Genomic DNA, 15,635 nt, shown 5'->3' with positions numbered 1-15,635 from the left:
ACCCACCCAGGTCACCATCATAACCGAGCGTCCAAGTTAATGTTGTCCGAGCATACATAGACCGAGCGGTCCTCTAAGGTCGCCCATCCAGGTCGGCCATCAAGACCGAGCGTCTAAGCTAACGCTGTCCAACCACACATAGACCGAGCGGTCCTCTAAGGTCGCCCATCCAGGTCGACCATCAAGGCCGAGCGTCCAATGTGACCGATCAGCAGAACCGAGTGGCCGCCCACCCAAGTTGACATCCCTGGCCGACCACCCCTTCTGACCGGCCTTCTCGACTGACCCTCACTAGGTCGACTACACGGTTAAACACTAATGACTCATTAAAGCCCTTAATGAAGATTACGATATGATTGGGCCGTTATCAGACCCACGAAAGGTAAAAGCCCATTACAATCAGTATAAATAAAGGTTCCAGGTATGATTTCTGGACAGATAGCTTACGATGCAATATATACATGCATTACAGATCGCTCTGTCATATTACTGACTTGAGCGTCGGAGTGCCTTTGACAGGTACCCGACCGCCTGGCTTAGAGAACGAGGAGAGAGAACGAATACTACATCCAGGACTTGAAGACGAGAGAGTCCCTTTGGCCCTTCCCAGCGTGTCCAGCCACCGTTCGGTTTTCGCCAGCTTCTAGTGCCATCCGTCTAGCACCAGAGCCCTTCGATCTACCTCAGTTCGTGGGATTCAGCAACGTCCGTCCGGTCTTCGACAAACTCTTGAGTGTTTTAACAAGGTCATATCAGATCCGACCGAAACAATTTTTCATTGTTTAAACTGCCAAAAGCTAAATATTTTATTTCTGAATGTTAAAAATAAAATAGAAGTTTAGCCAGAAACAAAAATGAGAACATCATCTGATATGGGGCTTCTGAATTGATATTGCATAAAGTGTACTTTTATGCTTCAATAAAATTTTGTAAAATAAATTCATGCTTATGCTACTTTTTTTTTCTTTCCCTTCTATATGTTAAGTTGGAATGACATATGTAACATCCCAATAAATAGTAATTACCATAAATTAGAACTAATCACATTTACAGAATTAACAGTGCAGTCTTAATTACAACAGCTAATAACAGCCGAACGTACAAAATATACAGAGTACAAAATCTATCTACAAAATTCCAAGTTCTGGACGAACGGCTTTTCAAAACTAAGTAACCGAACGTCCCAAAATACAATCCAGAACTACTGACTATTACTAATAAACGAGCGATCTACTGCTCGGCTTTAACCTCTACTTCTACCAGATTGGCATCCTCCAAATTTTCTCCTTCCAGCATTTCTTCAAGTGGCACCTCTCCGTCTGCTCACATCCACACGGATGATCATTGCATTGACAAGACGAACGTACAACAACAGTAGACAACACAAGGAATTGCAAGGGTAAGCTTAGGTAATTTAATTCATACACCCAATATAAAATCTAACTTATAAAATCAACAAAACCATACACATAACAACATATCACAGCATAGAATAACTCATCCAAATTCTCATAAATAACGACCGTCCGGACTGTATGAATCCATGTATCTACAGGCGTTCTTGCACTCGGGTGATGTAGTAACTGGAAACGTCCATCAGCTGCCACCCGAGGTTAACCCTATCAGTCCAAAGTACTCAATAGGACTAGGGCCTCCTGCCATTCCCACGCATGACCTACTCCCCTCTACATGAGGACGAGCACTCACGAAATATCAGGATGAACAGCCATCAGCAGCTTTACCATGGTCATACTACATAATTTCTCATATTCAAATCATGGAGACGTTCCTCCTTGGAACGCTCGTTCAAAAACCACTTCCAATAATTCACTCAAATTACCATTCGCACACATTAACCAATTCTCTTATTCACATTTTCATTCTGTGTTCCACTTTCATAAATTAACGAGCGTTCATCCTTTAATAAATAAGGACAAACGTATTACAGTACATTGACTACACGTTTCTGAACAAAAGAAACGAACCCTTGTCCTCTAACGGACGTTATGAGTATTTAATTAAGTTAAATGAATTGATTCTAAAAGATCTGAATAATACTTAGAAAAATTTTAAGTATAAAGACTCTAGGTTGAATCAAAAGGATAATTACATTACAAAATTATTTAGATAAACAACAGAGTATGATTTAATTCAGAAGACAACACTGCCAGTCAATGACCGAACGTCAATTAATAATTTGGACGAACGCTATTTACGTTCGCTCAGGAATCAATGATAAGGACGAGCGTTCAGTTATAAAACCGAACACTGCTTAGGACGAACGCTAGGTAAATGACCGAGCACTAAATAGAACGGACGCTCGATATAAGACCGAGCGCTCATTTGGACGAACGCTCAGTATAAGACTAAGCGCTACCTATAACAACGCTGGAATATAAAACCGAGCGTTACTAATATACTTCAATTATTTCAACCGTTGGACACGCTAGGCTGAGTCGAACGCTCAAACCCAACCCTTCACACACAAGGGACGCTCGTTCTTAATCAGGATCCTTTCCAAATGACAGAATTCTTATTCTAAGTTATTTTCAAGGGAAACCGAACGGTATAAGACCGTTCGATGACGAGCGTGCATTACCAAGCAAAGACTTTGAGATTTTCCAGATTTTTCATCTACAATAACTTCACAGTTTTCATACGATTCATAACTTATCATTTATCTCCACCATAAATCTCATACATTACAGAATTCATATTATCATCTCTTACCATACAGAAATTATTCATTTTTCCAAATCATACGTTTCATCCTCAACATACAGTTCAAACAATATCATTCATATCCATCCATTACACAGCACTCGTTCATGCATATTTAAATATCATACAGTTCATATATCCAGTATAGTTTCATGCTTTCACACACACCATGCAAGTATCAATTAAATTACTAAAGCTTCCCTTACCTGGTCTAGCAGTGAACTCCCAAATGCAAGGGTTTCGCTCGTTTCCTCACAGCTTTCTACCCAAAGAATCACTCCACAACTACCACTTAATCTAATACACCAAAATCATAAACAGTTTCAGATCTCTAACCCATGCATGCAACCAGAATTTTGGTTCGCATGAACTAAATGGACGAATGTGCAGAGACGAGAACTTACCAGTTCAGATCTCGGTTCTGTTCGGTTCAGAACGATGCTCACGGTGCAGGGAATGTTTCTACGGTATCTGAAATGGAATCGGAGTAGATGACGGTGAGTTATCTTAGAGAGAAGATGAAGGAGTTTTAGAAAGAAGCTGGAGAAAAAGAAAGGCCAGAGTTTCGTGAGGAAGAAGGTGAATGCATGCAGAGAATGGGAAGAGTTTTTCAGAAAAATTCTTTTCCTCTCCTACGCAGAACGAACGCCATTCTCCGCACGCCACTTGTCTTCCACTAACGTTTTTCAAACGTTCCAGCCGCGACACATGGCAGATACATGCAGAGTGGAAGTGAGTGGGTTTTGACGTGGCACGATGCAATTAATGGTGATCAGAGTGTGGGATTTGGTGCGTTAATTAATCAGGGCTTCACAACATAGTTAGGTTCATATTTAATTTTTATCATCGATTAGATGCATGGAGATGGAGATGAACATTATATTTTTATCCAGTATAATTGTTTCACCACTTATCATATTTTGCAGAAGTGATTTGGTGGTTAATTGGTTGCATTTGAAAAGGGGTTGTTGCTACCTCCACCACCACCACTTCTTCCTCACCTCCCCAACCTTCTACAAAAAAATTTAGTTACAAAAATAACTTTTTTTTACTTTTAATCATATTTATTTACTTTAAACTCAAACCCTATCTTTCTATCCATTTTTACTTTTCACTCAGCCTCACCTCTCAACTCTTCTTCTCTCTTTTCAGACTCCCACCCCCAACTCCACCACATCCGTTTGTTTTAATTACAAAAATATTAATATAATAAAATTATATATTTCATATAATTAAACTAATAAATAATTTTTTATATAATTATAAAATTGTCAAAGAATACAAAAATCATATATAAAAAATATATTATACAAAAACATTAAAACAAAAAGCTAATTATATATAACTGCAAAATACAAAAAAATATAAATATAAATAATAACAATAAAGATCTTCAAAAATACATTATTAAAATACATTAAAAATATATTAAAAAATAGTACATTAAAACATAAATTACATTATTAAAATATCTCCAAAATTAATATAAAAAAATAAACTAATAAAAATAAACTGGAAAATAAACATGTAACTTTAAACGGCCGTCAACGAATGTCAATATCCGTATAAGACAAAACGGATATCGACATCCGTTTTCTCTTAAACGGATGTTGACATCCGTTTTCCCTTAAACGGATGTTGACATCCGTTTTCCTTTAAACGGATGTTGACATCCTCTGAGGGATGCTCACATCCATTTAAAGATTATACGTTTATTCTTTTAGGGTTTCTTACACACTTTCACGATGAATCCTTCAAGCACCACCACCACACACCGATCTTGACACGACTAATCAATTGTTTCCACCATTACTTACAATCTCTCACTAAGCACACCAGCTAATGAAAGCCCAATCACAATTAAAGAATGAGAGGAAGAAGTGGAACATGAAAAAGAGGAAGAAGAGCACAATGAAACAATGAAGGGACAAACGATAAAGTAGAAGAAGAGTTGCCGCTGCATACATGTAGAGGATTAGAGTGGATAGAGGTTAAAAAATATTAACCCTAAAATTTTACTAAGGATAAAATAGAAATGGAAAATAAAGAAAAGGGTAAAACATGAATGGGGTGGTGGAGGGAGCAATGGGTGGTGGTGGAGGGAGCAACAAAGATTGTTAATTATTCTCCAATTTTATGAGAAGAATGTTGTGCAGGTATGCATTTCAAATTTTAAGGGCAAATGTCCTCTGTTTTTATTAAGGGTATATTTTAAGTTTTAAAATGTTTCCTATTTTATGGGAACTCTATTCCAATGGTCCATTTATTAGTCAGTTGAACTTATTATCAACATCAAAATGTTCTTCTCTTTAGCATAAAATATCATCTCTCTGAATTTGAAAACTTGAGAGCATAACAACAAATACAGGGTTATTTATTTATTTATTTATATTGCAATGGTGCTTTTAACCCCTTAGTTCAAATTAAAAATAAAAAATTAAAATCAAATGACTTTCCTAAGGTGTCTATTATTAAAATGGACTTTTTTTAGTATTTAAAACTTCCTAAAATATTTGGTTCTTAAGTCGCAACCAGGTTAAAGTGACACAAGTTAAGGTCAAAGACTATTAAGATGATGTTATGTCATTTACTCATTTTCTGTTATTATACATTAAGAATTTATCAAATTGAATGTCAATGGTAATTTTGGCTTTATGTACATGGCAACACGCATTTTCCATCAAATAGAATTTACAGTTTATTCTGTTTTAAATGTATGCATGATATGCATAACATGTTTTCTTTACTTACATGCCAGTTTTACATTATCTAACATACAATTAAATATTTATTTTATTATTATGGACATATTGGTAGAAGATGTTTCCTATGTTAACACTGGTTCAAACATATATATATATATATAGGTTTAATGTCTCAATAGGTCCCTATTTTCACCCAGAATTTCAAATAGGTCCCTTACTTTTTCGGCATCTCAATTGAGTCCTTATTTTTGTAAAATTGAATCAAATAGGACCTTTCCGTCAAACTGAAATGACGCCGTTAAGAAGGGTATGCTGGCAGTGTAGTTTTTTATTGGCATTAAAAACGTGATTGAATTATATTTTTTTAATTTTTGAATTAAAAAATAAAGCAAATAGAGTGGAAACTGATGTTTAAGTAAGGGCAAAGTTGGAAATTAAACCTAAAATTAAATGTTAGATCTTCTCTGCAATTGAAATCCAAATCTAAATGAAACTGGGGAAAGTTGAGCTTTAGGGTTCATGGGCGAAAACAAAAAATTTTTTGTTCGTGGTGTGGGCTGCAGGGATGGCAAAGATTTTTCTGTTGTAGCCCGATTTAGGGGTTTTTCTGGGTAGTGCGATTCTGGGCAGTGCGATTCTAGGTTCTCTGTTTGCAGGTTGTGCGAAGGAGAAAGCTTCCATGGTTGTGCGAGATTGATGATGGAGGTGCGGCGTCCATGGAGTTTGGATGAGAATGAAGGCAGCGGCGCTTTGGCGAAGAGGCTTGCAGTGGAGGTTCAATGACAATTTGGGATTGTTCTGTGGAAGAAACGCGATCTGCGATGACGACATTAATCGCATCGTGAGGCTTCGTGATGGTGCGAACTACAACGACGCAAGGAAGATGGTGAGGACGAAGGAGAAGGTGGCGGTGCGATGGTGGTCTTTCGTGGCAGCACATGGGATTGATGGTTGTGGCGCGGCATAGCTGACGCTTGAGGGAGAAGATGATTTGATAGTTGGTGGCCTTGCGGCGGCGTGTGCGTGGTGGCTCCGAATGGAAACACCACCGTTGATGGCGTGATGAAGACGATCAAGATGCTTGCGCGTGGAAGATGGGTGTTGGCCTGATGCGATGGTGCGGTGGCAAGGTGGTTGCTGGTGGTGTGGCGGTGGCTGACGGCGCCCTAGGGTTTGGTTTGGGAATTAGGGTTTCAGATTGTTAGAGAAGATGATGATGTGTCAAAGTGGTGATGTGGTAGCATGTTATTGGCTGAAATGTTTTTTCTCCATAAAATGTTTTTTCTTTTTTAATTTTATGTTCACGGATGTGTTGCTGGACTGTTGAATTTCACAATGTAAATGAGAATGAGGCTTTCAACACTTAATTTTAGGTTTAATTTCCAACTTTGCCCTTACTTAAACATCAATTTCCACTCTGTATGCTTTATTTTTTAATTCAAAAATTAAAAAAATATAATTCAATCACGTTTTTAATGCCACGTAATAAAAAACTACACTGCGAGCATATCCTTCTTAACTGCGTCATTTCAATTTGACGGAAAGGTCTTATTTGATTCAATTTTACAAAAATAAGGACTCAATTGAGATGCCAAAAAAGAAATGGACCTATTTGAAATTCTGGATGAAAATAGGAACCTATTGAGACATTAAACTTATATATATATATATATATATATATATATATATATATATATATATATATATATATATATATATATATATATATCAAATAGGTCCTTTATGTTAATTTGAGTGAAATGGAGTTTAGATTTTATGAGTTGTAATATTAGATAAATTACGTATCATTTGATTTTAAAATTTATTGTAATTAACATGTTTAATCTATCCTTTTAAGATATTATTGTATTTTTCCAAACATTTAAAGGTACAAACTTTGAAATAAGAAGTTTTTTTTGTTTTTCATTGTTCAACTGAGATATGTCTCACTCTCATTCTTATTCGTCTTACACATGTAATGATTGGGAGATGCAAAATTCTAGCATGTCTTCTCATGGTGATGGGTGAGGATGTTGGGTGTAAAACTAATTTGCTATTGTGGTGATAATGTAGTCTTTAAGTATTGCCAAAATCCCTATGAATAAGGGGAAATAATTTTGGGGTTGTCTAAGTTTAAGGTAAGAATCATTGAAGAAAAATTCGCTGTTTTATTTTTATTATTAAAAATAAGAAGTGTATGTTCATAACATTTAAAGTGAGTTTTTGTTATTTTGTTGAACATAGTGGATGTAAAGAATTGATTGGCTGCAATATTCAATGATGTAGTGAACAAGGAATTGAATAAAGTTCAAAGGATATAGTGAAGATGGAAGAGAGGGATGGTGAAAGGATGAAAATATTGAATTTAGAAAAAATTGTCTTTATTTTGGAAAAATGGTTGAAGGTATTTGTTGAAAATAGAATGACTTAATTTCTCACACCAAGAGGGGGGAGGGGGGGGGGGGGGGGGTGTGAATTGGTGAAATGTAAAAACAATGTTTTCTTTAAATCTTTTTCGCAAAGTGGATGCTTTTAAAAGCTTTCTTGAAATGCAAGGAAAAAGATTTGTTTATGCAGCGGGAATTAAATCGATTAAATAAAGTAAGAAGTCGACTAAATAAAAGAGTGTAGGGATAGAAAGATCAAATGCTAAGTTTTTATATTGGTTCGGCCAAGCCTACATCTAGTGTCCTTCCACCATAGGAAGCAAATGCGCTATAATGATCAAGGTTTTTACAACAAGGCTTTTATAGAGACCTCCACGTCAAAAATATAAAACACCTCTCTAACCCTCTAATCAAAATATAGGCATATACAAACAGACTAGCAGCAAGAATCCCCTCTCCTATAGTCCAAACCTTTTGAGCCACCCTCAAAGTCAAGAACGCAACACGCTCTTCTTCCGTAATCACCACAGGGAACCTCAATCCAATCTTCACAATATTGTAGTCTCTGATCTCTCAGTTACACCCAATGTGCAGAAATGATCAGCCTTTGTACGTGCAGTTAACTTGCTTTTCAAGAATCCACAAGTAGATGATTGCCACGATCACTTCTTGTTTCTTGGAGCTTTTTCTCTCTTTTTGTAAGAATGCACTCTCTACAAAAGATATCACAAACTGTTAGATTCACAAAAGTTCTTACATAAATCAAATTCGCGTCAATTTATAGATTTTCACAATTCAGACGCATTTTAATCGACTTAGCTACTAATGTAGTCGAATATAGCTACTAATGCAGTCGAATATAGCAATTCTGTTATAGCAGTTAGCAACAATCAATGCAGTTAATTGAATGTACAATTAATGCAATCGGATCTCATTTAATGCTTGGTCAACATATTTAAAAATATAGCCGTTGTAACATTTAATTCAAGCATTAACTGAATTTCAAAACTATAACAAACTTAGTCGAATGCATGTTGCATGTAATCGACTATATAACATAATTAAACAAAGTTTTGAAAAACTTTAACTTTGAAAATCCTCACAGTACCCTTTGAAAATGGTTTGTGCAAAGCCACGAGTTTTAATCGACTCACCCCATAATGAAATCGACTTAAAACTGCTGTTTTGCCACACAATTAAAAGTTCAACATAAGTGCTTGTGGTTTTCCTTCTATAAAACATCAGACATGCATTCACCAATAAAATCAATTATATAGCACAGTGAAATGCAATGTATCAACACAATCATGTTCTTAATGCTTTAAACGAATTTACATAATGATTAAAACATATAGCATGTAAGCAATAGAATATGTAATACATAAACATCACATGTGTTATTAATTATGTTGTCATCATAAAAAATCAGAAGCTCTGAGATTGTAGTTCAGCTAAATAAGTGCTCCCCTATCAACAATCGCAACAGTATTAATAGGTGTAAGAAAAGAAGTGCCTTGTTTCTCTTACCAAGAGGACGGGTGGGGGGGTTGAATTGGTGGTCAATAAAAATAATTACTTTTTAAGTCTTTTTAGAAACTTTGAATGATCTTTAATCTTTCTTGAAATCCAAGCAATAATGTGCATGCAATGAAAATAAAAGAGATAAGGAAAGAAATACAAACATAAGGTTTATACTGGTTCGGCTTCAATGCTTACATCCAGTGTCCTTTCAATCAACCTTAGATTGAAAGCCAATTGCACTATAAAGATCTGAACTTTTACAACAAGGCTTTACAGAGATCACCTCTCAAGTGTAACCACCTCTCTAACTCATTAATCTAATATAGTCAACAACATAACCATGCAGCAAAAATAGTCCTCTTCTGTAGTAATCCTTTGAGACACCTCTAAAAGTATCAAGAACTCCACATTTTTCTTCCTGACTGCACGCATAGGGAACAACACAATCCAAGATTCCTAAAAACGAAATCTGATCAGTAAAGAGTACACCTCAGTAGTGCAGTAGTTGGTCAGTAATGAAAACCCATATCCGTTCTTCAAGAAACCTTCAAGATTATCAACTTCTATGTATCTTTTTTCTTGGAGCGTCTTAGCACACCTGCAAAGCTTTTCTCAATTCACCAAGTATCAGATATGAAAGTTTAGAACGATCAAGAGTCTTTCATGGAATGTGCAATACATTAATTTATAGTTTTCTCATAACATACACAATCTAATCAATTACAATAATAATGCAATCGGTTACATTAGTAACAGAGTTACACCTGCAATTTTACTAGAGTATTAATTAGATAATTGATTATTTTCAGATAAGCATGACAATCCATGCAATCCTTTTTACAATCTTTAGCTTCAGATTTTACATTACAACAAATTGTAAAGTTTTATGAAGTTCAGATTTTAGTTTATCATTGTCTTCAACAAGGTTATTGATTCTATATTCATAGTCTTTTCTTTTAGAGTTTCTTCGATTAACCTTATATTGAAGTTTCATAGCTTCTGCATGAATTTTCTGGAAGCCATCTAATAGCTGATCATATCTGACCTCTATAGGGTCATCCTCAAAACTAGTGTTGCTGCTCTCTGAACACATTGATCCAGCCATGAGACACAAATTTGTCTACTCTTCTAGACTATGGCTGTCTTCATCACTGGATGAATCTTTAAAGTCATTGTTTTCCCAAGCAATATATGCCTTCCTTTGCTTGTTCTTTCTTCTGTCTTGGTTGAACCTTTCTTTAGATTTATGCTTCAATTTCAAGGTTGGATAGTCAGGCTTGATGTGTCCCTCTTTTCCGCATCCACAACACATGAGAGTTGCAACTTTTCCTTTTCTTTTGCCTCCTCTAGAGTTGCCTGCAAAATCAGATACAACATTTCTATTTTTCATGAACTTTGTAAATTTATTTACCATCATGTTCATCACTTCTTTTTCTAGAATGTCTGTATCAGAATCAACATCAGACTCGTGGCTTCTTGAGGCTTTTTTACTAGATACTTTGAGAGCAATGGACTGCTTCGGTTCAATCTCCTCTTCCTCTCTCAACCTTCCTAGCTCCAAATCGTGTTTCCTAAGCTTGCCAAAAATTGTGGCCATATTCATTGTAGTGAGATCTCTTGATTTAGAAATAGTTGTTACCTTTGGTTGCCAGCTTCTGTGAAGGCTCTTCAAGATCTTTATGTTGATTTCTTCTTTCTCAAATACTTTGCCAAGTGCAATCAGATGGTTTACTATGTGGGTGAATCTTTTCTGTACATGATAGATATTCTCTCCAGCCTTCATCCTGGACATCTCGTATTCCTGGATTAGAGAATTCTTTCTATCTTTTTTCACCTCATGGTTTCCTTCATGAGTCACTTCTAGGACTTCCCAATTTCCTTTTTGCTTTTTCAATTTGATACCCTAAAAAACTCATCAATAGTAAATGTAGAGGAAATAACATTTCTAGCTTTTATATCATATTGAGCCCTTCTATTTTCCTCTTGATTCCACTCAGAAAAGTTTTTCAAAACAGGTTTCAGACAACTATTTTTCTAAGCTCAAAAGGACCATTAATCACAACATCCCATATGCCCTTATCTACAGATTCAAGAAAGATTCTCATTCTAATTTTCCAAAAAGGATAATTCTCTCCCACAAACAGAGGATGTCTGTTTGTAAAAGCACCTTCACTGAAGGTCTGAGAAATAGAGGCCATCAGGATCAATTAATTGATTTCACAAAAAATGTAATCGATTATTTTCCGAGTAATTTTTGAAAACCAGCTCTGGTGCCAATTGTAAGAAAAGAAGTGCCTTGTTTCTCTTACCAAAGGGGGGTGGGGTGAATTGGTGATCAATAAAAATAATTACTTTTTAAATCTTTTTAAAAACTTTGAATGATCTTTAATCTTTCTTGAAATCCAAGCAATAATGCGCATGCAATGAAAGTAAAAGAGATAAGGAAATAAATACAAATACAAGGTTTATACTGGTTCGACCTCAATAACTACATCTATTGTTCTTTCAATCAACCTAAGATTGAAAGCCAATTGCACTGTAAAGATCTGAGTTTTTACAATACGGCTTTACAGATATAACCTCTCAAGTGTAACCACCTCTCTAACTCACTAATCTAATATAGTCAACAACAAAACCATGCAACAAGAACAATCCTCTTCTGTAATCACCCTTTGAGACACCTCTCAAAGTACCAAGAAATCCACGCTCTTCTTCCTAGCCGCACGCACAGGGAACTACACAATCCAAGATTGCTAAAAACGAAATTTGATCAGTAAAGAGTACACCTCAGTAGTGTAGTAGTTGATCAACAATGAAAACCCAAATTTGTTTTTCAAGAAACCTTCACGTATAGAATGATCCAAATCTAGGAGCGTCTTACCACACCTACAAAGCTTTTCTCAATTCACCAAATATCAGATATGAAAGTTTAGAATGATCAAAAGTCTTTCATGCAATATGCAATGCGTCAATTTATAATTTTCTCATAACAGACGCAACCTAATCGATTACAATAATAATGTAATCGGTTACATTAGTAACATAGTTACACCTGAAATACATTCAAACAGATTTAACAGATTTAACAGATTAAGCATATAATGTAATCGATTAAGTATATCATGTAAGTCAAAACATATGAAAATATGACCGTTTAGACAGTTAACACTTATCAATAAACAATTTTCAATGTATAATAAACTTAATTGATTACATAAAATGTGTAATCGATTAAGTACAACACTTAGACATATTGAAAACATTTTCAACATAAAAATCATCACAGCACAATTCACAATGATGTATTGCAAAGGCACGAGTTTTAATCGATTATGTGATGCACAAATTTATGATAACCAAAATATGATGTCACAAACTTGATTAACAATCGGCAAGTATGACCGAATCGTTTCAAGTAATAAACTCGGTAAGACCAAGTATCGTTCTCCCAAAGGACTCACGACCTAGTTTAGTTATGTGATTTGTTGATTAGCTAAGACTTAAGAACAAAATAAGTGGAGTTTAATATGCAAAAGACGAAAATAAACATGTATGCATGAGGTTGATCAATGACTAAAACAAAAGACAAGCACTTTCAATGAAATATGTTGATGAATATGTTGTTGGGGGTCAATTTCATCTTATCCACTCTTATATATTTTAGGAATTCAACATTCAAGTCATCATTGTTAATGCCACTCTCTAAATTACCTTTCAAGAAGGCTTCTCCCTAATTACGAGTTCATACGATTCCTAGCATTCCTAATAATTAGTTTTTTTAGCACAGGAGCTTAAGGCAACCAATATACTATTGGGAGAATTCCCCGGATCTAGACTTCCCCGTACGTTCCCGTATCGACAAAATCAATAATCATGCATTGAATGAGTTAAACAAAGCAAGCATTGAGCAAAGAGGAAAAACCCTAACTAATGATGAAAGAAAGCATAAGTCTTAGATTAAGATGCAAGCACAAATTCCATATATGAGAGCTTCAATAGATTACATTGATTCCCCAGCAAACATACAAGGTTTAGTTCACCATATTCATGGTGAACCTAGATGAATAATAATGAAAGAATGAAAGAGATAGAAAAACCCTAGAAAGAGAAGAGGAGAGTCGTCACCATCTCCCAATCTACCCCCAAGGGGTGAAAAGTGTGTTTCTGCTTTCTCCAAGCCAAAGATACAAACCCTAGGACGTGCAAGTCCTTAAATAGGGCATACAAATAACATAAAACAAGTCCAAGCCCATAAAAACAAAAGAAAACCGGTCCAAGCCCACTTAGAATGGCGCTCAGCGGTATTTTACCGTTGAGCGGTACTAGCGCATGATCCATTTTGCCCCCCAGCTGCTGTTTTGCCCCTCAGCGGTGATTTCGGCACCCGAAAAGTGCCGCTCAGCGGTATTTTTCCGCTCAACGCCACTCGGTCAGACTTTTTCTGCGTTCTAGTTGGTTTTTCAGCATTCTGGTTGACTGGTTGACTTTTCTGTTGACTGGTTGACTTTTCTGGTTGACTGGTTGACTTTTCTGGTTTCTGGTTGACTTTTTAGCACTCCAATCATTCGGTATTTCAATTCTTCTTTCAAATCATTCAATTAGCCTACAAAATCAAGGGAATCTTGCACAAAACCATTAAATTCACTTTCAACTCTCTTATTCTCAAAACTAAAGCAAAAATATGAGTTCAAGCTAGTTTCTAAGTCTTAAAGGTTGCTTTTGGTATCAAATTTAAGCATAAAAATAACGGTTTTTCAACCGTTATCATTATGCACATAATGTAATCGGTTAAAACTTGTAGCTTGCACCAGTTTAAGAAAATGATATATGATGAACTTAATTGATTACATAATCTCTCTAATCGATTACTGCATACAGATAATACATTGCGCAAGTGATTTTCACATATCGAGGTATAAGTATGCATACAATAGATGTAAACACATGTATAATCATAGTAAGTATGCAAATCAACCAATATGTTGCAATCATGGAAACATATATGTTTGCAACATCAAAAGCTACAACATGTGTTGTTATCATAAAAAACAGAAACTATATAAGGAGTTGAGTTTAGCATGCATATTGCTCCCCCTATCAACAATAGGAATGATGTTTGTTGTATGTGTAGTTAATATAATTGTAATATGAATGTTGTTGAAAATTCTATGATCTGTTGTAAAAAGTTGTATTTGATTCAATTAATAAGATAATTGTTAAAATATTGTGTTTGGAATCTATTAAAGCTAAAAAGAAATTAGTGTATATCAAGAAACAATACATATTGGTCCACCAACTGAAATTTCGTTATCTACCAAAAAAAAGTAACTACAACAATTATACTTAATGACAACATCAAAATAAAGCTAGTAAAGGCATAAACTAAGACATCAAAATACATCTCCTCTTGATGCACAAAGGAAATACCTAAGGAAATACATGCACAAAGTAAATACATCAAACTAAGTGTCCACAAAATAAATGTGCTAAGAGCCACAAAATAAACGTTGTAGGTCCACCAACTAAAATTTCATTATCCACAAAAAAAAGGAAACTCCAGCAATTGTACTTAACGATCAAAGTGAAGCTATTAATATAGTTTAACAAAGGCATAAAGTAACACATCAAAATACATCCCCTCCTGATGCACAAAGTAAATACATCAAACTAAGTGTCACAAAATAAGCATGCTAACAGAGCCGCAAAATAAATGTTGTAGGTCCAAGGCCATGGCTTTGAAAGGCATCCCCTCCTAGCCTTTAGTTTGTGTTTGATGTTTGGTATGTCTCTTGAGAGTTGTTGAGGAGGAATGATAACAAAATAGGATGATTGCTCACTAGAGTTAGTTGCTTTTATATGTGGCACTGATTGCGTATTAAACTATGTTGATGGAGATATTTTTAATTCAGTTTGTTGAGCTGGAGATTGGCGATGGATTTTATCAGTCTATTCTTATTGACTTATTGGCGATGGAGATATTGTTAATTCAGTTTTGTTAATTCTTATTGTTAATTTCCTTATAGACAACACATACTTGTTTTGAACCCACCCTTTCTTAATTTAGTATCATCCTTCTTTATCTCTCAAGCCTCTAGTCTTCTCTTTTTCTTAGGCCTTCCTAGCAATACTCTTTGTTTTGGGGGAAATACATGTGGATATGGAGTAATTTCCCACCCAGGTTGACCATTGATATGGTATATGATTGACTTACATGTTTCTTCATATGGTGACTTCCTAAACCATTGGGAAATGAAGTCTTCTCCATTGAAATTGAGAAGTTTAATTGAAGCAAGGAATTTCA

Source organism: Vigna umbellata, chromosome 1 (genome assembly GCF_029865625.1).
Source record: "Vigna umbellata cultivar VRB3 chromosome 1, Vumbellata_1.0, whole genome shotgun sequence".
NCBI lineage: Eukaryota > Viridiplantae > Streptophyta > Magnoliopsida > Fabales > Fabaceae > Vigna > Vigna umbellata.
This window is presented reverse-complemented; position numbering follows the sequence as displayed.